General features: G+C 37.5%; 1 pseudogene; it reads left to right on the forward strand.

Moving 5' to 3' along the window:
• The first annotated feature begins 11035 nt into the window (after positions 1-11035).
• LOC149236599 (uncharacterized) lies at positions 11036-25492 on the forward strand (annotated as a pseudogene).
• The last annotated feature ends 79 nt before the right edge of the window (positions 25493-25571 follow it).

The raw sequence follows: 25571 nt of genomic DNA on the forward strand, positions 1-25571 counted from the left end.
AGTGGCATGACATCATATGTCCCTTTGAGAAATGATGAGAATAGATAGTGTATTGCAGCATTGTCTTATTTGAAATAAAACGTTACCTTTACCTTTATTTTTATTTCCCTAAGCTACTAACTCCCTTTACCCACTGACTCACATTATGGACATGTTTTTGTTTTGGCATATGGTATCATGATGACACATGGAGTGAAACCCTAGACCATGACCTAAAATGAGGAATTTAACCATTTCATGTCCCAAGACACTTAAATGAAGATATGATACCTTGAAGAAGACAATGACCATGATGAGTGATAAAGACCATAAGTAAATGAAGGGAGAAACAGTGACCTAGACACAACAATCAGTGACCAAATTTTATTTTGAAACCTAATGAAATGATAAAATTTGACCTCGAGATCCTAACAAACCTTGCAAGAGAATATTTGATCACTGGTGACTAACATGACAGACATACACTAACATTGGCTCCAGCTAGGGATGGTAGCTCCTTAGAGGTGTCAAGAACACCATAGACCAGGTAGCCTTATTCATTGGGCATGGAGTCAAAAATAAAAAGACCAAACTCAAAACTGAAAACTAACTAACTAACTAAACTGACTTGACTATAAAAAATATATTGATTGAACTTACTTATGGCAGCAAACCATTAAGATTTGAGGGCTTCAAATCGTGATGATAATCGCCCACCTGCTATATATATATATATATATATATATATATATATATATATATATATATATATAATCATGTGTAATGATCCCTCCAGTGTAACCAATCCATCAAATGGCTACTTACTTGAATCTTGTTCACACTTTCCTTGAGCAAGAAGAAGAAAAAAGAAAGTGGCAACTCAACCTTTCCACTGGATCCAATACATAGAATTCTTTATCATATGTGGGATAATTAACTACTGCAAAATTAAATGTCTCAGAATGATAACATATGGGTTTACCGTGCTACATCAACACTGCTTCCATGGCATAGTCACTGCCATCCGTTTCAATCTCAAATGGTCTTTGAAGATCGGGTAGTGCTAGTACTAGTATTGTGCTAATTTTTTCTTTCAAGGTGTCGAAGGCTTTCTGTTGTTTGCCTCCCCACTGAAACACCTTGTTCAATCTTTTTAAAGAATGTAAGGGAGCTGCAATCAAGGAAAAGTTAAAAATAAACTTTCTCCAATACTCTGCTGCTCCTAGGAAGCTTCTAACTTCAGTAGCAGATTTGGGTTTAGGCTAGTTTACAATGATTGCAACCTTAGAGGGATCTATCTTCAATTCACCACCCCCTACAATATGACCCAAATAATTCAAAGATGTTTTGCCAAATTCACATTTTGAGAGCTTAACATAAAGATTTTCTCTTTTCAAAACATCTAGAGTCTGCTTTACATGCTTCAAGTGTTCTTCCCATGTTTTACTAAATATAAGAATGTCATCTAAATATACAATGACAAAATCATCAATAAAAGGTCTGAGTACATCATTCATTACTCTCATGAAAGTAGCAGGAGCATTAGTTAAGCCAAAAGGCATAACCAACCACTCATACAATCCCTGCTTTGTTTTGAAAGCAGTCTTCCATGCATCTTGCTCTGCAACTCTGACCTGATGGTAGCCACTATGCAAGTCCAATTTGGAAAAATAAACAGCTTCTTTCAACTGATCTAGTAGATCATCTATGCGAGGAAGGGGATAACGATTTTTGATCGTTATCTTATTCAGTGCTCGGTAATCAATGCACATTCTTCATGAGCCATCTTTCTTTCTCACCAATAAAATTAGAGACCCACATGGCAATGTGCTAGGTCTTATGAACCCTTTCTCGAGTAGCTCCTGTACCTGCTTCTTGATTTCTGCATTCTCTAAAGCGGACAACTTGTACATTCTGATGTTAGGCAATGGAGCATCTTGCTGCAAATTAATATCATGTACTATTTCCTTTTTGGGTGGCAAACCTTTAGGTTCTTGAAATAGTATATCATATTCTGAAACAACTTTTTCTAAATCAGCTTCCTGTTTAGCATTACAGCCCTCAAATACATTGGTTTTATCAGGTTTCTTTTCCTTTACAACCATCAATAAAAATTGTTTGCATGAATTTACAATTCTTTTCATCTACCCTGAGTTTATAAGAGTATAATTATCCTTGAGTTTATGAGCTCTTACAATATATTCAATTCCATCTTTAACGAGTTGATACTTGTTTTCTGCCCTATAGAAAATAGCTTTTCTATCATACAAGTAAGGACTTCCTAAAACAATTCCACATATATCCAAGGGAACAATATCTAACTCAACCTCATCTACAAATGCTGACCCAAAAGAAAACCTAAGTTTACATTGTCTAGTCACTTGTAGCTTTGCTTTATCACATAACCAACCTAATGGATATGGCTTCTTGTGAGGTGTGGTTAGTAATCCCAACTTCTTTACAATTGCTTCAGAAATTAAATTTACTTATGAGCCACTATCAAACAAAGCATCAATATTTTGACGCTTGGAAATAACTCTAATATGAAAAAGCTCATTTCTTTTCCTCTCATTTTCTTCACTATCAATAGATTGTGCAGAATTACTAGTAGATGCTTCAAAATTTTTACCTTTTATACCTGTGGCTGTGATTGTTGTTTCATCCCCTGAGTCTGACCCCAAATCTTTTTGAATAGCTGCAACAGTCTTCTTCTTTTTGCCATCGTACTTCTTGGGCCTCAACTCCGGATGCAGAATCTAGCAGTGTTCATCATCATGCCCATCCTTCTTGCAGTGAGTGCATGAAGATTTGGTCTTTTGTACAGTATTTGTCTTCCTCTCTTTCCATTTCTGTTTTCTCTTTTCCTTATTCTTGCTTGCAGTGGGTTTTGATGATCCCCCAACTTCTGGGTTCACATTCTTGCCTCTAGCCTCTAGATGTGTAGCCTAAACAGATACCTCATCTATGCTAGTGGGATTAAACATGAGAATGGTGTGCTTTAAATAGCTGTGTAGACCACCTATATACTTCAACAGAGTTTCAAGTGAGTCTAAAGAAATTCCTAGAATCAAAGCTCTTTTCCTAAATTCTTGGGTGTAGCCTTGTACACTTTGCCCCTTTAATTGTCGAAGAGTTTGCCAACTCATCATGGCTTGCTGCATATAAGCTAGTGGATAGAACTGTTTTTTAATTGCAGAAACAAATTCACTCCAGATAGAAAGAATTTTACCATGCTTCTTCATGTCAGCTTGTGTCTTGCCTTCCCACCATACCAAGGCAGTGCCTCCAAGGCGTAGGCTGGCCAGCTGAATCTTACTCTTGTCTGAATCAATGCTTTGCACCCTGAAATATACATCAATCTATCTAATCCAATTATCCAACTTCTCTGCATTCAACTCTCCATCATATATCGACAAATCAAATTTAACATCTAATTTAATCAAAGATGTTTTCTTTTTATTTTCAGGGCTATTAGGAGGTGTGGGAAGTTTTTCTTCTTTCCCTTTGCCTTTAGAGTGGTCATGGAGGAGAGATTCTTCTACTCCTTTATCTTGTTTGGAGTTTGATGAATCTTCATCTCTACCTTTCTTAAATTCTCTATACATTTCTTCTACCATGGCTCTCATGGTCATGAAACTATCCATGAACTGGGAGTCTGATTCCAAGGGATTTTCTTCTGACATTTTCCTCTTAGGGTAGACTCTTCCAATTTCTAGGTTAGCTTCAACCAACTCTCCTTCTCCTAATTTAAGCTTTGATCTAGTTATCATTCAACAAAAATCTAGCACAAGCTTGTCTAACCTTAGTAACCTAGAGCTCTGATACCACTTGATCTGATATTGATCTAAGACAAACAATTAAGGTATTACAGACTCATGTGCCTGGATGTGCCTATGTTATTTTATGCAATAGATCGATAAGATTTCGAAATACACAAACACTGAAGCAATTAGAGAAAACATAATAGGCAAACATGTAAACACAACAAGTTTAATAAGGAGTTCACCCAATACTCCTGGGCTATGTCTCCCGGTCCAACCTTCAATGGTGGCCTCTCTATTATGTTTTCAAAAGAAGATTTTTTACAACAATGAGCTCAATTTGAGTCTCACACAACAGATATAAATCAGTAAGACTGTACTTGGATCCCCCAAGTCTCTGGAGTACACAGACTCTACTTACTGAAACTCGACCTCTATTGGTCACAGTAGTATGAGCTCAATCTGAGACTCATACATGACAGGCATATACAGAGGAGTTCGCTTGAACCTCTCAAGCCTTCTCTGGAGTACAAAGACTCTCTGACTCTGTCTGGATCGATGTTGCCTTTTTTCTTATGCAGGTTAGCTCGGCTTCTTCTCTCTGCTCTTAGATTTCTATGTCTAACTTACTCTCTTTCTTTCTCTATCAGTTCGTGGCTTTAAAGCCAATCTGCTTTCTGACTGTTCGTTTCTGCTTCCCGGCTTTCCGGTTTCCCTGCCTCTGTCCATCTGAATCCCTCTGTTCTGTGTAATCATCATTGTATAACGCCTCATAGGGAGGTGGCCACCTATTTCGTAACGAACTGAGTGTTAGTTCTCTTGGACATTCTCAAAACGACCGTTTATTCCATTAACTCCAAGAATGCTCGAAAACACAAATTCTCGCCAATGCATCGTCCACGTCAGACTTCAAATCTTATACAACTCTGCCTGTTTACTTCGTCAAATCCGGTCACCCATCGGAATGCATCTCCGCCGTTGATCTGGAGCCTCCAGATCCAATGGTCATCGTCCATATCGGGTGGATAAGTAACATGACGTTTACCTGTCCGATGTGAGCAGTTTTCTCTCTCTTCTGCTGGACGCGTGGCACCCCTTGTGTGGCATTGGGCGGGACTCGGTTGAAACCGCTTACCGCTCGAAGCCCTTTCGATATTCTGCCGGTTTTTGTGGGACCCCGCCTCTGACGGAATCGGCGCGATATCCATTGCATTTTATAACTTTTTGGGTCTGGGCGCTCGGGGCTTTTCCTTCTTTGAGGGGTTTTCTCGGCGATATGCGATTAGCGACTTGTCGCTAATCGCATATCAGAAACTACCCCCATTTCTTAAATTGACCTCTGGTTTTGCTAATTTGTGGCAGCGCGTGTTACCATGGGCCGACGGCCTACGCACTTGACTGAGGGTCCTCGTTGCTCCGCATTGTTCACAAATTGCAACTGTTTCGAGGATATCTTTGATGAGCTTTGATCTTTATAAGACTTTGAAACTTTGGCATAAAGAGTTCATGAAAACTTAGAGAGTATTCTAGGATCTAATTCGAATCACCACATCTCTTCTCATAGATAAGCTACCATCACCCGAGCTATCTTATTTCCATTATGTTTGTAAGCCTGTTATGTAAGATGAAAAACCTTCTTGATCTCTCATGAAATCCTTGGTATAGCATTGCTACTAAGAAGACACAAGGATGTATGTAAAAACTGATCCACGATATCGTTGAATGAATAATCTTCTGAATTTTTTCTGACTAAAGAAGTCGAGTGAATGACTGATAATGGACTTCCCTGATCATCCATCTTCTGTAACCGGAACTTGAACATGTTTGCTTGATAGAATAGCATTAAATATGTTAAGACTGATTTGTGTTTGAATGCACCTTCAGCCTTGAATTTCAGAAATTTCTCATGAATAACATCTGACAAGTATTGACTATAATTGAAAATGAAAGATGGCTTATGACCAACTGAAAATATTGACAAGAAACCTAACACTACTTCATCTACCCATTGGTATGTGGGATGACCTAAAAGGCAAGTAACCATGGAAATGACTTGTCTTGACATCTCAGGGAAAATAGAAGCAGAGTATGGGGAGATTTTTTCTAGGCAATTCAGAATTCTTAAGCAGAAAACATTCAAAAGTATGGGTTCGCTTGGGGAAGGTAAGCTTTTTATATATCTCCATGAGTGCATCAGTATAAAATGGATGTAAAGAGGTTTGGGTATTAATCTACATGGCTCGACAAATAGCTTCTAGGGTACTTAAGAATAGGATTTCATTGTTTTGAGCAATTACTGCTTTCTGGTATTAATCTACATCCTTTTTAGGAAGCCTCTCGAAGATTGCAATCATGGATTTATGTATTTCTTCTTGATTTTACTTCATATTAATTTCCATTTCTTATATATTTTGTTTTATTCCTTCTTTATTTTCATTTATATTTAGTTTTATTCCTTTTATGTTCTTCTCTATTTCACTTTTAAGCTTTTCTTAAGAACTTGAGAAATCCACCTTTTTTAAAAAAAATACCATCCCTTTCATTAACTTTGTTCTCTAATTGTTCTCTAATTGTGGTTGAGTGCACAATTTGAGGAAGAATTGCATGAAACTTTCATCCCTCTTGGAGACCTTATCTTTGGGGTTTATATATGTGATATAGTGTGCATTCTGAGGTTGATCTTTGTGGCATAGTGTGATTTTTGAGGCAGACTTGGAGGACATTTCTTGACCTTGTTGCAGAGCTTCTTTGGAAGAAATTGTGGAGAGTTGACTTAGTCCTTAGTGGTTGGTCATTATGCTAATTAGTTGACTTTGATGTATCTCTTGTTGCATTCATTCTTGAAGGAAAAGGTTGGTTGGGTTTTTCCCCATTATGAGTTTTCGTGAGCTAAAATCTGCTTGTCCCTTGTGCATTGTGATCTCTATTACTTTATTGTCTATTTGGTTGAATTTATGAAGTATAATTACTTAATGATTTCTTTGTTGCACTAAAAAACATATATATATATATATATGCAAGTAATTTATTTTTTGAACTATGATAATTACTTCCAATGATATATATATATATATATATATATATATATATATCATTGGAAGTAATTATCATAGTTCAAAAAATAAAGTACTTGCATCTATTGTACTAGAAAAATCAACATTGTCCATCCCTTATCCTCCTACTATCCCTTCCCAAGTTTATAAGTACAACCATATCCCATTGAGATGGTTGGTTGGTAAATCTCAAATAGGATTTGGCTTTGATGAAACTTTGCTGAAATATCAGGCCTTTGATCTCAAGACTTTTGAAGGTAAGGCATTAAAATAAAGGACATCTGGAAGGGGACCTACAACATCAAGGCAGATTTAAGTTGTAACCTCTTCTTTATATATTAATAAAGTTATATGTTGCTTTCCCACAAATTATTGTTTATCTGTTTAAAAACTTTTGGTATACAATTCCTTGATCATGTATATAAGTTTTGTTAAATCATTTTTGGATTATATGTGCTTTGATGGTTTTTTTTTTCGTTGTTTGTAGATCTATGCTTTAGGAGCATTGAAGGAAAAGTTGGGAGCTACAATATTTCAACCAGCCAATGAGGACAACCTTCATTGAAAGGTACAACGTCATCTCACTCTCATTTTCATTAATGATTTGGTTGTATTAAACTTAGGGAAAGCCACATGTTCCTGTTTTTTTTTTAAGATCTGGGTACCGGATTTAGGGAGATCACTCTTGTCTGTAAGAGTGATTTGTCCTTAAACAAGCTCCCTTAGAAGAGGGGTTGAATCTGCCTCAAAGAGGTTGAATTGCCTCAAAAAGGGGCCTAAGCTCTACCTCAGGGGGTCCAATGTGCCTTAGTTTGCCCATTGAAAAAACCAAGAAGATCTCCACAATTCTGTCATAGAAAAACCACTTGTCTAGAGAAGAATGCACCCAAAACCACCTTATATTTTTCTTGAATAGCTTCAATGAGTTTGACTTTTTCCAAATAGATAACTTCTTGCTTCCTAAACAAAATGAAAGATAAAAATGGTTTACTAACTAGGGTGGAATCTTTCACCACCAAATTAGTACTAGAGGAGAAAGGTATCTTAAAACCCTAAGAGCCATAACTCAAAGAACATATGTATTTGACTCCAATTTGATGCTCCCAATTTGATTTCGACTCTCTTCTATTTGATGCTCCCAAGAAGAAATACATAGAGAGTGAGAAGTGGAGAGAGGGAGGGAGTGAAAATGGTGAGATGGAGAGAGTGTGTATGTTGGGGGTGAGATAAAGAGACAAAGAAGGCGAGACAAAGATAATGGGGGAGAGAAGGAGAGAGGAGAGAGGGAAGGATATAGTAACATAGTTGGAGAGAGAGAGAGAGAGAGAGAGAGAGAGAGAGAGATGGTGTTGGAGAGGGAGAGAGGGAGGTAAGAAGAAAAATTTAGAGAGATAAACGTGGAGAAAGAGAGCGAGTGAGAAGGAAGATGGAGAGAGGGAGAGAGGACAATAAGAGGGAAGAAAGATAGAAGAAGGGGAGAGGGAGAGAAGGGGAAGAGAGTGAGAGAGAGGGAGAGGAGGAGGGAGGGATAAATAGATATATTAGAGAAAGAGAGTGTATGTTTTGGGGGTGATATAGAGAGACAAAGGGAGATAGAGATATAGATGGAAAGTGAAGAGAGGGAAGAAGAGAGAGATGGTGAGAGACAAGGAGGGACGGAGAGATTGATAGATATGGAGCGAGAGAGCAGGTGTGTTTGGGGGGTTGAGATAGAGAGACAAAGAAGGAGAGATGGAGGGAGATATAGATATAGATGGAGGGGGAGAGAGGGAAGAAGATTTATTGCACTAGATGCATTGATTTCAGTTTAGATGGTGATTTCTAATCCTATTTCATTGCTTGCACTAGATGCATTAATTTTAGTGTAGATGTTGATTTCTAATGATATTTGATTGCTTGCACTAGATGCATTGATTTCAATGTAGATGATTTCTAATCCTATTTGATTGCTTTCACTAAATGCATTGATTTCAGTGTAGATGTTGATTTCTAATCCTATTTGATTGCTTGCACTAGATGCATTGATTTCAATGTAGATGTTGATTTCTAATAATATTTTATTGGTTGCACTAGATGCATTGATTTCAATGTAGATGATTTCTAATCCTATTTTATTGCTTGCACTAAATGCGTTGATTTCAGTGTAGATGGTGTTTTCTAATACTATTTGATTGTTTGCACTAGATGGATTGGTTTCAGTATAGATGTTGGTTTATAATCCTATTTTCTTACTTGCACTAGATGCATTGATTTTAGTGCAGATGTTGGTTTATAAACCCATTTTCTTACTTGCACTAGATGCATTTATTTGAGTGTAAATGATGATTTCTAATCATATTTGATTGCTTGCATTAGATGCATTGATTTTAGTGTAAATGTTATTTTCTAATCTTAATTGATTTCTTGCATTAGATGCATTGATTTCATTGTAGATGTTGATTTCTGATTTGATGTAATTGGACGTATGATGGTGCGTTAATTTTAAAGTGATTGGATTAATATTGTGCATTGATTTTAGTGTAAGCATAAAAAAATTATTGACAATGTACATTGTTTTATGTGTTACAATAATTCAACCTATTAATATTGGAGAGAAAGAGAGACAAGGTATGATGTTTACTACAATATTCGAGCTAAAGATTTAAATGGTTTACGGTTTAATCTATCCTTTCATATAATCAAGGTATGATGTTTAGTACAATATATGGAGCTAAAGATTTAAATGGTTTACGGTTTAACCTGTCCTTTCATATAATCAATATGAAAAGACTTAAATGGTTTACGGTTTAACCTGTCCTTTCATATAATCAATATGAAAAGACGACAAAAGTAACAAGGGTGACAATAAAAATAGTAGAAGAAAACAGTTTGAGATTAATCAAAATGAATACTATTTGTAAATTAGGATATTCCTATTATTCACATTTTCTATCATTCAACGCCTTTACATTGGCACTTTACATTCAAATTTTTTATTTTATCATTTTTCATAATTAAAGTTATTCACAATATTTATCACTCAACTAACTGAGGTAACTAAGCAAATTTAAAATTAAAATGACCAGATTAATTTGTGACATATTTAGCATAAATTTTTATTGTATCATTTTTCATAATTAAAGTTATTCACAATATTTATCACTCAACTAATTGAGGTAACTAAGCAAATTTAAAATTAAAATGACCAGATTAATCTGAGACAGACTTAGCATATTTAAAATGATTATATTAATACCAAATGATTTTACATATTTTTGATAAAATTAATCATGATCTGGTTCTTCAACTTGTAGTGACGATGAACCACAATCGTTGGTTCAAAACGTGTCGACAAAAATATTATAATGTGATTTGTGCCGAAAAATATTCTCATTAAAATTAATCATATTTTCTTTCGCCGCTAGATCCATCTTAACTCCACATCTGAGAGATCTGATCCTTCTCAGCGCTTGATAGATCCGAAGTTAAGATGGATTTTTAAAAAAATTGTTAAGAGAATATTTAAGTTACAAATTAATTAATTGTTTTATCAAATCTAACAAAATTTTAATTAATTCAAACAAACAATTTAATTTACATAAAGGTTATCTTTATTTCACAATGATTCAAAATAAAATACTCTACAATACTAATAAAGCAAATAGGACTTAATCGCTCCAACAACAATTATATATATATAAACCAGCCTAGATCTATCTTAACTTCCAATCCGCAGAGAGGGATCAAATCTCTCAAGGTGCAAATCTTTTTTGAGTGCAAAACTTGAGGAAATGTTTGTACCTCCAGAGATTTGATCCCTCTGGGCGCTTGAGAGATCCGGAGTTATGATGGATCTAGGTTAGTATTTACTTAATGAAGTCTTAGAGACAAGGCAAATGGTAATTTAAGTAATGTAAAATTTGTAAAAATTGAGAAATCCAAGATTCAAATCTTTTTTGTGATCCAATTTACTGAGAAATAGATATTGTTGTAAACCCAATTTGAAATAATTAGTGTCATGCCCCTAATAAATTCCATTTGAAAAAAAAAAAAAAAAAAAAAAAAAAAAAATATATATATATATATATATATATATATATTTTAAACCTCATCCTGCATTAACATGGAACGAAACAGGAAGTCAACTTATGTTCAATCTCGAACGGTAATTTATTTTAATCGTGATTGATTAATTCAACAGAAAAATATAACTGTTATCTGGATTCGAGTAAAGAACATACAACATATGGAAGACTGGATCATGAGCCAACCGATGCATTTACGGAACTTGAAAATTTTTCAAAGTTGATTGCTCTCCATCCGCAAAGACAGAAGATCGGGGGATATACACGCGTTATAAAATGTCCAAGTTCCTTGTCATCCTCGCATACATTTCTGTTTTGTTATCAACACACTCTTCCTTTACATGGTGCAGTTCTGCTGAAGAGGATGAAATCATATCTGAGTTCCAGCAATATCTACGAATCCCAACGGCCCATCCAAATCCCAACTACAAACCAGCCCAGGATTTCATAGTTTCCAAGGCTAAATCCATAGGTCTCAACATCCAAATCCTAGAATTCGCCGAAGGAAAACCAGTTATACTCCTCACATGGACCGGAAAGAACCCAACATGGCCTTCCATACTCTTAAATTCTCATTTAGATAGCGTTCCTGCAGAGCCAGAGAAATGGGTCCATGACCCATTTCAGGCCATCAAGGATATCAAAGGCAATATCTATGCCAGAGGCTCCCAAGACGACAAGTGTATAGGAATGCAATATCTTGAAGCCATTAACAGACTGAAGACAAAGGGATATCAGCCTCTGCGGACAGTGCGCGTGTCCTTTGTCCCGGATGAAGAGATTGGTGGGAGGGATGGTGCCGGGGCTTTTGTTTCTTCCAAGGAATTCAAGAATTTGCATGTGGGCTTTGTACTGGATGAAGGACAGGCAAGCACAGATGAGAGTTATAGAGTTTTCTATACTGATAGGATTCCTTGGAATTTGATTATTAGGGCTACTGGAGCTCCAGGCCATGGCTCGAAGCTCTATGATAACAGTGCTCTTGAGAATCTGATGAGGAGTATGGAGGCTATAGCTCGTTTTAGATCAGCTCAGTTTGATCTGGTGAAGGCTGGATTGGCAGAGCCAGGTGAGGTGATAGCTGTGAACCCAGTTTATGTCAAAGCAGGTACTCCTACCCACACTGTAAGTTCCTGTCCTCAGAACCATGATTTATTATATCATTTTGATCAACAAGAATACATTTTTTCTGTCATTTTCCTATTTCAAATCTACTATACTTTTTCAAGTTATTCAAGAAACAAGTCCGAACACCACAGACCTTCTTTTGGCTTCGGTGCAAGGTACGAGGAGCCACTACTCCACTAAAATAGTATAGGACTTAGCATTTATCCTCGTTCTTTTGGAAATTTTCTCTTACAAGTGACACAGACCAAAGCAAGTATAAAACCTCTGAGCTCTTCAAGGGTGAGGTCAACCATAGCGAAAATGGATACCTATGATCTCACCAGATCCAATGTCCCGTTGACCTATTTTCAATCTACTTTAAGATAATTTGGAAATGATAAGTAGGAAAGTTAATATAGGTGCCAAATACGAGGAATGACTATTTTTTTAAAATAGTCTAGAACTTTGCAATTATCCTTTTGCCTTTGAAACTTGTGCCATTAGGGTGAGATAGACCAATTGTCTCTTAAGGTGAGATAGACCATAGGAAGATTGGAACACTTCTAAAAAATATGATAGACCACAGCAAAAAATGGAACTTCTGAGTTTATCTGATGTGTGTATTAGATGATAAGATTGTGTATTAGAGCTAAAGTTTCAGTCTTTGGCATTCTACGCATCTTGGTTGTCTTATTTGCTCTTTTCCTATCTTCCCCTGCTTTAATCGTGACTGCCCTTTGTCTGTCATCATTTTACTGAATCAAAAATATGGTAAGAGTTATGTGTATTAGAGCCTTACTGAACCAAAATATAATAAAAGTTGTCTGCATGAGAGCTCATCTCTCCCTGCTTTAATCGTGACAACCCCATGTCTGTCACTACTTTACTGAACCAACAATATGATAAGAATTATGTGTATTGAACTCTTATCATATTTTTGGTTCAGTAAAGTGGTGACAGACACAGGATTGTCATGATTAAAGCAGGTGGAGATAGGAAAAGAGCAAATAAGACCACTAAGATGCGTAGAATGCCAAAGACTGAAACTTTGCACTTATCCTTATCTCTTTGAAATTGTTGAAAATGTAGCGAGCAAGGTCTTCTGGCTTGTGCCTTAGCCAATGAAGACCTCGAGTTGTCCTCATGAGTTAGAGGAGGTTGAAGTTGCAGGGCTGCAGTAGGGCCGAAATTCTGAAGCTGGGGGCCAGAATTCAGAATTAAAGCTGCAACTGAAAAGATGACACTTGGAGATTTTGGCAGGGATCATCTACTGGAAAGAAGGGCTGACTTGGTGGAGGAGGAAGGTCTTTTGGTCAGGTCTAAGGTCTTGGTTTGACTCAACTTGATTTGATTGTATTAATGGAAGACTTTGACTAGGTTTTCCCTAATAGAGGGGTTTTAGCCCTGGCTGAGTGCTTATATCTGGTGTCCTTGATCTTCATGTTTTGATTTGATGATTGCTTGATGAAAGAAGCTAAAAGAAGAACATAAACAAAGTTAATAAGAGCACAAGAATATCACAAGTAATTGTCAATATAAGAAAATCTTTCTACCTTTTCGATTTTCTAACATCTATTACAAAGCAATTTGTCTCTCTTGAGAAAGTGTTTTGCTTCTCTCACAAAGCTCAATTGATACAGTTGATCTTGGATGGCCTTGATCCTGCTTGATCTCGACCCTCTAGCACACAATTGTTCCTTTGTTGCCTCCTTAACTTGCTTTGCAAACCTTGCTGACTTGCTTCAATTTTGCTCCTCCTTCATTGCGCACTTGCCAACCTTATTCCTTGCACCAATCTCCTATATTCTAGTGCACTCGAGGCCCTATTTTCTAGCGCACTTGTGCCCTATTTCTTAGCACATTTCAACCTCCTATTCTTTAGGACCCCAACTCCGCTTTCCTATGCACAACAAACTCCTAAATGCTAGCTCATTTGTGCCTCCTATTTCTTAGGACACATTTCCTCCGCTCTCCATAATCAAGGCTCTCTCACAAACTCGTGAGCTCTGTCTTGTCACAAACCTTTGTGCACAAAACAATTATGATTTCCTTGTGCCTTTGTCCTCCTCTTTATAGGCCCAATTTGAACATGCAAGGATACCCAGTTTTGATTTTAGAAGTCGAGTTTTGATTGAGAGCTAACTGAGAGTTCTTCTTGTCCTTTCTCCAATTAACATTGGAGTTCTTAATTCGCTCTCTCTCCAATCAAAACTAAAGACTAACTCGCTCATTCTTCAATCAAGATTGAAGACTAACTCTTTCTAATTGAACTGTTAACTGCTGCCTCCTTCTGTAGTCAAACTGATGAAGACTCCACATAATTGAAGCTCCAACTCTACACATACTAACTTGATGATTATTCCAGTAAATTGGTAATAACTCATCCTAATTGAAGTCTAACTCAAGAGGACAATTCGAGGTCTTCACTAGCTAAGGCACAAGCTAGAAGACCTTGCTCGCTACATTTTCAACAAGGAGGAGATTGAGCCTAATAACGAGGATGCAAATGTTAGGATATCAGACATTGGGAATGATTAAGATCATCTTGCTTTTATGTATTTTAGTCATGTCTGTTTCTTAGTGTGCACAAGTGATGTGATGATCATGATTCTATCTTGTACATGAGTGATCCGATGGTCATAGTATTCTTGATATTCATGACACTTGATCCTTGTCATTTCATCTTATTGGTGTTAAAAAATGTAAAGTGGCAATTTATTACTCTTATTTTCTTTAACCTTGATACTTGCTTGTGAATCTTAATTATCTTCTTATTTGTTCTTTAGTTAGATCTTTTCATCAAACAATATCAACAACAACAAGAGCAAATGAGGACATAGATATAGGCTCTTAACCAGGTGTTATAGCATCATTCAACACTCATGTAGACCTGATGCTCTTTTATGGCCTTAGGCAGGCCCTTTACCCATGCAGACTTGACTTTTTACTAAAAAACTATATTTCAAATTCCATACGTGACTCTGCCCACTAAAAAACGTGTACATACTACATATGCGAGTTCCAGAATATTATACCTGCGTATACATTTTTAAATATGAAAAAATAAAATAAAATGCTATTTTTGGGCGGGGTTTACAAGTTTTACCGAGAACCCACCTACAAAAGCCCGTGGCTAATTCAAATAACCAATTTGAGGTGGTATATATACACCCCTTGGTTAGGCCTAATTCATAAGAGAAGAGTGATATTGACATTATACTCGATTTCTCCTAGATTAAGTCCGCTTTTCCTGTGCCTTTTGCACTCCCAGTCTCTAGGAAACCTTAGTTTCCTTTGCAGAGTTGCCCAATCTCCTTGTCTAGCATCTTCTTGCACTTATTAGAGAGGTTGTCTTTGTGGCTTGAGCTGGATGGATCAGGAGGAAGGCTTCGTCAGTGCCTTTGGCCTGGATCAAGTTGTATCTATCCCGTACTTACTGCTGTTAATCAATAAAGAAGCTCATCTCTTGTTCCTGATATATGTTGTCTTCTTATGAATGATAATTTGAATTGTTATATATGATTATCTAACATATTTTTATGCATGCACGTTGAATTATCTATTATGTATATGCTCATGTGATTGATTTGTAGGTCTGCACATCTTAGAGGAAGCAAAGGGTTTGGATCCCCTATGGGAACATCTTCAAACGTAGGACCTTCGGGTATGTCTCTAAGTCCAAATTTGACAATTCGAATGTTTGGCATGCTTGAATGGGTATTCTTTGTTGATTGTTTTATCTTGCTCTGTTGAGGCTTTCAACCCTTCGGAACTTTTCCCGCCAACACTAGGGACAAACCCCTCTAAGGGGAAAACCCAAAAACTCCTCTTCTTAGAATTTGCTTCAAATGAGATACAAAGACCCAATTGTCAGCCCTTACTCAAGTCCTTCTTGAATCTGCTCCAAATTGCTACACCCTGCAACTTCGACTTGCCAGCTTCGATATTGCTACACCACTTGCAACTTTGACCCTGCAATTTCGGCCTTGCAGCTTCTTTGAAAACCTTGATGTAACCTCCTCTTGAGACGTACTTAGAACAAGACAACTCTCCCAAGGTCAATGAGGTCAAGACAAGGGTTTCCTCCTTCCAGCTACAAGTTTATGCACTTCGTTCTACTGCAACTCGGACCTGCAACTTCAACCTGTTCCTGTAACCTAGAAACCCTAGAATTTCGCGCGTGTGAGAGAGATAGAGCCCAAAAATAAGAAATTTCGTCCTCCCAGCTATTTCTAGACCTTCACTCTCATCTTTCTGCTCTTCCCAACTACAAATTGAACTCTTTCCTTGTAGATTGAACTTATGAGTGAGTGTGTCTTCAAATGAGGTCGAACTACTCTTTATATATAGACCTTCGCTCTCCTCTTTCTGCTCTTCCCAACTATAGATTGAACTCTTTCCTTGTAGATCAAACTTATGAGTGAGTGTGTCTTCAAATGAGGTCGAACTACTCCTTGTATAGTCTTCTCAAGGCGTCGAATTCCCTCCTTTAGGCCGACTTGATGTTCCCATGACCAACTTGTACTCTTGGAGATTCCAGGACTTTCTAGACTCCAAAATAACTATTTTTACAATTACAAATTGCCCGGAAGGGTCTTATAAACATGATGTTGACTCCTTTGACTCATGAAAATAAATCCTAAGACCTAACAAACCCTAGAAGCACGAAGAACACACTTTTACCTAGAAGACCATCAATAATGTTCATGAAACCCATGCTTTAATAATAATAATTTTTTCTTTTCTTTTTCTCGTTTGTTAAGTAGGATACGTATTGAAATGAGTACAACAATTATGAAGACCAAAACTAGTTACATTTCTCAACAATTAGTCTATGCTTTCTTCCCCACTTGGGAGAAACTATTTGAAAAAACATAGGGCCATTCTTGTGGAGGGTCATGGAGCATTAGCTATTTAGAATAGTATTAAAGCTTTTATTTTACAAGGTGGAGTTTTCTTCCCCATGAAGGTTTCTTCTCCATTGTAAATTTGGTGTCTTGATTTTTTGTATGCTTTGTGAGTTAATATTTGAGTTGTTCAACCTTGTCATCACAGCCCACTTGTTTTCTAACATGGTATTAGAGTACATGTGAGATCAACTTTGCTTGTGATCATGATCGAGGTAGCTTTCAGTAGGTAGGAAGGTGTATTTTTGTCCATGTTTAAGTTTTTCTTTCATTTGCATGGTTTGGCCTTATCAATTTCTACATTCTAAGAGCTTTAGATTTGTCTAGATGGATTTGAGATCAAACTTGTGAAGATCTCAAAATTAGCACTCAAAAGTTTGAGGTTTCCTGTCTGTTCTACTAGAATTGAATGTCTTGTAGTTTTTTTGATCTCACCGTCATCCTAAAGAATCATTGATCCGGGATGCCTCATCACATAATTTGTCATCTATTTCGGCACTTTTTGGGTCAAAAAATTTGAGTTGTTGACTTGTAGGGCTTGTTACCCACCAAAAGTGGGTGACTCCTAGGAGAAACTTTTCTCCTATTCATCTCTTTCAACTGAGAGCTAGCAGCCCCTAAGAGCCACCAATTATCCTATGTGATGTGCCATCCATATCTCTGCCACTTGCGTCAGTCATATGTTTCCTTGCCCATTTGCCAAGAGCACATGTTGGAAGGTGGGCTTCTGATCAAAAGGTACTTTATTCATTCTGCAATCAGGAGCTTATGCTTGTTTATATTTGGGCATTTTGGCATCGATAATGGGGTGACTTGGATTAAAGAAGGGTCTTGGCCGTGATCTTGTTCCCTCACCTTAAACGAAGGATTAATTTTGAATTGTAGTCTAGTGGGACTTCCCCTAATGGCCTAACACATATAGCAGGGATACTAATTGAGAAGTCATAATTGAGATAGCATAGCCCCATCTCTCCCTATTCCATACTTACCACTTTCCATCTTACATTACAAGCCCTTATTCCACCTCTATTCTTCAAGTTCAACTGACCACTGGTTGATTGGGATTCAATACCCACAAATCCTCATACTTGGGTAGGGCCTGGAAATGTACCCTGGGAGGTTGATGCAACTAAAAGACACTGAAAAGACCATATGATGGCCATAAGAAAAACAAAAGAAAAATCAAAATGCAAAAGATGGTCAAGACTTACAAATTAGCACGTGGGCAAAAGCCAAGCATGAGCTCTACCTCACTCATATGGCCATCACCCAGTTCCTAGGCCAATGTTACCCTATATTGTAGACAAGGACCCCTTGCATGTCCCATCCCCTAATGGGCATTGAACTGCCCCATCCTAAAGGGAGTAATAACTGCTATACATCATACAAAGTAAGCTCTCATCCTTGAGCTACAAGCATTATAAAAAAGAAGAATCAAGAAGAAAGTAAAAGGCTTTTAGAGGGGTGGAAAAACAAAGGTTGAGTTAACTCATACATCCACGATTGCTCCCTCCTCACATTCGTACATCTAGAATGAGGTACTCCATCATAGTCGGTCCCTTTGACCATGAAGTCTTTTCCCCTCCATTCCATCATTATTCACATGGCACCTATCGATTGAAGGTTGGACCAAGGACAAATCACTTCCCCTTAGGGGTTGATAACACTTAATAGGATCGTTTATTAACCACTCCTACCCAGGGAGGTAACACCATTATGTGACTAAAGCCCCAATTTTGGAAGAGAAGCCTTATATGAAGTGTTAATTTGCCCATTTCTTTCAAGCTTGGTTCACGTAGATGCAATAATGATTAATTTACCTAATGGTGAAAGTTGCAACACTGGATATTGTGTAATTGGTAGGTGGTTCCATCTATAGGCTTGGGTAACTTAACTGGGGTCCAGGTCCTCTAGAGGGACATATTGACACCACAAGTGATGCGTTGAGAGCCATTGGACTTAGGAAAATTGTAGAGCATCATTTGCATCCATGGGCACCTTAAGCACGCACAAGGTTCCTGTACTTTGACCTATATCCTTTATGGGATGATGCACCTGGACCAACATGCCCCTAATCGACTTAGTAGTACTATAGGGTCAGGTAGTTGATCAGGGCCCAGATGAGGTTTGTTTCATGCCTTGAGACATGGGAGAGATAACACTATCTTCAGTGCACTCAGGGTTGGAGCAGAGCCAGGTATTTTCACCACTTAGAGACCCATGAGACCCATTTTTGGTTCCCCAAGCCCAAAACTGGGGTCCACCGAGGATTTTGTTAGAGTCCTAGGGGCCAACCCCTAGAACATGATTTTAGAGGGCCTCTACACTCATCATGGCACTTTAAGCCCTCAACATCGTCGCTAAAGAAGCCTATGCTAGCATGATGTCAACATTTCGGCTTGCACATGTGGAGATTTAATTTTATTGTCAAAAGCTATAAGGTCGACTTGTGACCTTACATGTTGCCACACATTACTTTATGATTTTTAGGGGGCTTGTAGGCTAATTAGGCATTCATATGCCTCATATAAGTAGAGAAACATATCATTGTAACTTCTCATCATCACACCTTTGGATTTTCGGCCTCATTAGAGGAATTCAAACTTGTTCTCTTGTGGATGTATTGGATATCTTGGATGCATTTTGATATTTGGAGCTGATCTTGGATATTCTTTGGTCTAATGGATGGAAATATTGCATGTTATCTTGTAAGTGCACTTAATTGTTGAATATCTATTTCTTAATGTCTAATGTATGGAATTATTGATTCTAGGTTATGCTAAATTGTGCCCTAATTTGTTGAAGATTAATTGAATTGCTATCTAGATGAATATTGCATGCATTACTCATACATAACATGTAATGAATTATCCTAGTGGTGAACTCCTAGAAGCTCTCCCATAAAACATCCATTTTTCCTTTGCATAGGTAAATGCTTGAAATTTCGTTGCTAGGGCATCAAATTTCGGCCTCCTTAGGAACATTTTTGGTTAATATATCTCATCCTAGACTCCATATTCCCAAGGGACAAGGGACTAGTCTAGTTGGTTGGTGATCATAAATTATTTTTATCCATATTTCCTCTCTTCTAATTTGGCCCTTTCAAAGCCAAGCTAGGAAACTAGGGCTTGTTGTGAATCCCTAGGCAAGTGGAGTTTTGGTGATTGGAGAGCCTAAACATCAAAGGGATAGTATTTGCCACAAAATCTATCCTTTTGGTGGGCATTGACTTCAATTTCATCCATAAACTTTCTTGCCCTAGTTGTTTGCCTAAGAGGGAAACCCTAGTTTCTTTGCTTCAACTTAAGGGCTTCCTTGAAGGTTTCATGAGCCTTGGTATAGCTGGTATACATTGTAAGAAACCTTTTCTCTTTGCCTTGACCACTGGATACTCCAACACTCATCAAATATGTCAAACCCTAGGTCTTGTGCTTTATCTTCTAGGTCTCATCATAGAAAGCAAATTGTTCCCTTGTGGAACCTTGAACCTAAATTGTGCCTTTCTTGAAGAGCTCTTAGTGAGGTCATCTTACATATTAAGCGTAGAACATCTGACATAAGTGATCTCTTTCCTACCGGGACTCCTCCCATTGGTGAAATTCCATAAAGAGTAGGTGCTTTTGGCTGTGGTGATAGTGGGCCTTTACCCCATTGTTGTCGCTTTGTCTAGTTTATGCCTTGTAGGGTTTCCCTGTCCAAGGCTTGCTAGATTTTGCGGCAACATTTTTGGCGCCATTGCTGGGGACACAAAGCGTCTGTCTTCTTCCCAACGACCTATAGATCCTTATTTGGCAACTCCATTGGAAGAATGACACCCTTGTTTTTCATTGAACTCAAATTTCAATACTTGTAGGGTGAAGCAAGGAAGTAAGGATCTCTTAAGGCATTTTAAAATTCACCTTGGTGACTCCTCCTGTGGTTGATATGCAACACTTAAAGCAACGTGGGATTGGGAAAAACCATACTCGACTTTGGATATTGCATGGATCTGTTAATTTGGCAGCTCAGGGACAAATTCCCTACTTTGGACAACCTTCCTTATCTAGAGAAGACCCTCTTTGCCCTTGGAAGAATTTAATTTGGTTAAGGAAAAATATATTTTTAATGTGAAAACCCACATGTGCACAAAAGTATAGGTCGACTTTAAAGTTAAATTAGGTCTCCAAGGAAGCATATAAATACAAGACAAGTCAACTTCATTTGGCATCACATCAACTCATCCATTCTTCTCTCTCTCCTCTTGTGATTGGTTCGTACATCTGAAATTGCAGGTCTCTCTCTCACATTTGGAAGGAAAGAAAGGACAATTTGAAATTTGCATTGACTTTTTCAGTTGGGACAATTTGACCATCTATTGACCACCTTTGACTTGGATTTTTGACTTGGTTTGACTTGTATAATTCCAATTTTGGGAGGCCAAATTCTTTGGTACAAAGATCGAGGTGTTATGGGCAGTTTGACTACAGTTGACCGCAGGAAATTTGAGTTTGACTGTGGACTTTCTCTCTTCTTTGACTGTGGATTTTGGGACTATTTTGATTGATCTCTGACTAGTTTGGAATGCTGCATCAACTAGCAGTTTGACTAAGACTTTTGGAGGGTTGTTAACCGTTGACTAGAGGATTGGTTAGGGCATCATTTGCTGCTGTTGACTTTAACCAGATTTGACTTGGAATAAATTTGACTATTGGCTCATCATTTAGATATTGGTTGGTTGATTTTGTTGGATAGTCAAAGGATTGACTTTGACTCTTGATTGGTGAATCACAACATTGTAATCTCTCCGCTAAACATTTTATGACAATCTAATAAGAAGAAGAATTTGAAAGGGTTTTCCTCCTTGTGGGGTTTTTTTATCCTTGTCTTTGACCAAATTTGGTGTCTCTTGTTATTGATCTTGATTGTTTACTACTCTACATTGCATTTACTATTCTATCTACAATTACTATTGATCTACGTTGCACGGGTTCGCGAACCCGGGGGTGGGGTTCTTGACCCCAAGTACCGGGTTCAAGTACGGGTTATTCTAAAATGCACCCAAAAGAATCGGGTTCTCTGAGTAAGCACCAGGTTCTTCACAACCAAAATTTGGGTTCTTTTGTCTAATTGGGTGTGTCGAACCCCGACAACGGGTGCGTGGAACCCCAAAATCGGGAACGTTAGGGTTATTTTTTTTTTATTGATTTTGTTGTATTTCTTTTCAATGTCAACCTTTTTACTTCTTTTTCTGCAGTTTCGACCTAGAGACGACCACTGTAGATTCATTGTGTAGGCCAAATGGCATTATTATTGTAGCTATTTTAAGGTCGTTACTATTGTAGTTATGTAGCTGGAGAGCATGCTGACTGAAGATCTAAGTGATGTTGATGACATGGCTTGAGGAAGCCACTGTTCACTATTTTGAAATTTCCTAGTTCATGTTTGGAGATGCCTTAAGGCAAATTTTGAATATGGTATGACAATGGACATATATCAATGTATCACGATTCTTATTAACATGTAAACTCCAATTTGCACTTGATATGAAACTATAATTTTGAGATTTCAATGTGAATGTTGAATGTTCAATGATGTGCATGTTTAAATATTTAAAGTTTGAATCATAAATATTTTATTTTTCTTGTTTAACGTTGGAAAATATACAAATTCATATCTTTTACAACTTATAATCTCTCTCTCTCTATATATATATACCCTAAACGAACCCATGAACCTTGTTTCAAAAAGTGACATACCTGTCCCCGTCCTCGTCCTCGAACCCACGTTTCCTAGCAACATAGCTATTGATCATTGGAAGATTAAATTGTTTTGAAATATTGCTAATTGAAGGTAAAAATTGGGCTAAAGTGATTGTAACAACATAAAACAATGGAAATTTAACATGGTACTAAGTTGCACGAAACGGGGAAACGGAAACGAGTTTCCGAAATGGGAAGTGAAACGAAACGCGACCTCCCCAAATTTTGGAAACGGGGAAACGCGAATATATATAATAATATATATTAAAAATATTTAAAAATTATTATTATATATATGTGCAATCATAAAGCATGAATGATGTGATGAGAGAATGAGCCAAGCTGCTCTTTTATAACTTTAGAATAGGTTTCTAGAACTACCTGGAAACCCTAAAAAAATTTAAAAACAAATTAAAAAAAAAAATTTTAAAAACAAGTGTTTTTTTTGGGGAAACGTGGCACGTACGGCCTGGAAACGCGTTTCCGGCCGTACGATACGGGGAAACGAGTTTCGTTTCGTTTCCCCTAGGGAAACGGACTCCCTGCCCACGTTTCCTACAACTTAGACATGGTATCAAAGCCAAGGTGAAGACAAGCCTAAGGAGACGAGATGTGAAATCATCTTTGGAAGAAATTGAAGGAGCCTATTTGACTTGGTCAATATGTCTACCTCTTACTTCAAGGATTCTGAGAAGCTGGGTGACTCATCAAACTTTGCTGCTTGGAAGATCAGGTTGGAAGTGATATTAGATGAAAATGATGTCTTGGAATATGTGGAAGGAAAGGTTCCTGTACCTTTGAAAAATGCTCTTGTTGCTGCCAAATCCAAGTACAAGAAAGGTGAGCTCAAAGCCAAGAAAATTCTCATTGATGGTTTGCAAGATCATTTACTTGTTTATGTTGGAAGCTTGAAGAAGTCTAAGGATATTTATGACAAGTTGGTTGGGATGTATGAAGTCAACAACTTGAATCACATCCTCTCCTTGAAAAATCAACTCAAAGAGATGAAGATGAACAAAGGGTGTTAAAATTCCTAAATTGGAATCCTATTGCAGCAACTGGTATTATTTCTCCTAACTGATAAATTAGTTATTCAGTTTATTACTACGGCAACATCGAAATAAACACATTGCAACCTTCACAAATAGAGAGAAAAATTCTCTCACTCCATAAGCAATCCCGACACTGGCTTCTGCAAAAATCTGGTCGTCCAAACCCCAACGTGAGCCCTTCTACGTTGCGTTTGCACTGTCTCTCACACATGTGGCTTGATTCTGCCTCTGATCAAACCGTCTAGCCTACCTCTGCTATTGGAAGTGACTCTTCAGCCTTCTAGAAGACTTTCCCGTCCTCTGGAAACTGAATCGGCCTCCTCAGCTAAATCGAACTACTCTGCGTCAGCCTCTGCTCTACTTTTGTGTGGATCACTTCTGCCACTTGCTGCTGCCTCTCCGTATCTAGAAAACATCCTCCGGATCACTGCCCCTGCCCCTGCCCCTCACTCACTGTTTCGATCTCTAGCTCTCTGATAGCTTAGTGCTGCTACTCTGGAAATCAATCTGCCAAGAAAATCGAATTTTTGGTGTGTCCTCTCCAAGTGCCCATCGATCCATTCTTATGTCTTCCTGTTGGGACTCCAACGACTAAGATTAAAACTTAATCAATGGCTCAGATCATTTTTGGATTGATCCATGTGAGTTTCTAGATGATTCTCACCTTATCTCAATTAATATTGATTAATTAACCATATTCCTTAAAATTTAGACTTAGGAAATATTTAAAAAATTCGGTTAATAATCTAATTGAAACACTTCTAGGTGGAATTTCCAGAACAATTTCTAGGTCTTGGAGATATCATGTATTCTAGCCTCTCCACCAAATATTGTGGCTAGAACCAATGTTATCAGAATTGGACCGAAACTCGCTGAACCGACCGGTCCGACTGGTTTTGGGTCAAATCCGGTCCGGACCGACCCTTCGAACCGGAATAGACCGGTTCGGTACTGAACTAGTCTATTTCGGTTTAGAGGCCGATTCCGCCAGTCTGCAAAGCCCGCAACTGTGTGGCCCAGGCTTAAAAAAATTCATTTTTATTTATTTATTTTACTTTTTCCTAATTTCTAACCTAGTCTAGCCCCCTAAAGCTATTTAAACACCCCCACCGCCTCTATTTCACTCACACTAATCATTCGAGTCTCTTGCAATTCTTGAGCTGAGTTCAGTGAGGAGAATTCAAAGAGCTTTTTGCAGGGTTGTTTTGAGGGAGATTTTGTGCAGATTTGAAGAGCTGATTGGAGTCTTGGAGAACTGTTGGATTGGGAGATTTTTGAGCTACTTCAAAGATTTTTTTCCCGGAGATCTTCGGGTTTTCTTCAGTGGTGTTTGGAGTTAGTTGAAGAGTTTTTTTTTTTAAATTTTGTTGGGGTTGCTACATATTTGATTTAAGAGGATTTTTGAGTTGATTTTCTCCAAAAAAATTATTAGGTAAATCAATGAAATTTTTGCTATCTATTTTTGTTGCATTTTCTCCAAAAATATTTTTTCCCCAAAAAAATTAAAAAACCCTAGTGTTTTTATGCCGATTGGTAGGGGTTGTTCCATAGTTGATTTGGGAGGATTTTGGAGTTGATTTTCTTTAGAAAATTAAGAGGGAAAATCAAAGTATTTTTTTCAACCATTATTGTTCTATTTTTCTCCAAAAATCTATTCTTTTTTTCCCTAAAATTTTTAAAACCCTAGTGTTTTTATGCAAAATTCATATTTGTAATTTTTTTGGAAAAAAATTATGGCTGTTATTTTTTTCTCAACAATTATTGAAATTTGCAGGGTTATTTTGAGGGATTTCGTTGGCAAATTTCTGAGGGAGATTTTGGAGTTGATTGAAGAGTTTATTTTCTGATTGGTTGGAGCTTTTTCTCTTCTCAAAATTTACAGATCTTCTCCAGGTATTTCATTGCCTCTA

The sequence above is a fragment of the Pinus tabuliformis genome, chromosome 8 (assembly GCF_031772625.1).
Source record: "Pinus tabuliformis cultivar Carrire ecotype Pingquan chromosome 8, CPIR1, whole genome shotgun sequence".
Lineage (NCBI taxonomy): Eukaryota > Viridiplantae > Streptophyta > Pinopsida > Pinales > Pinaceae > Pinus > Pinus tabuliformis.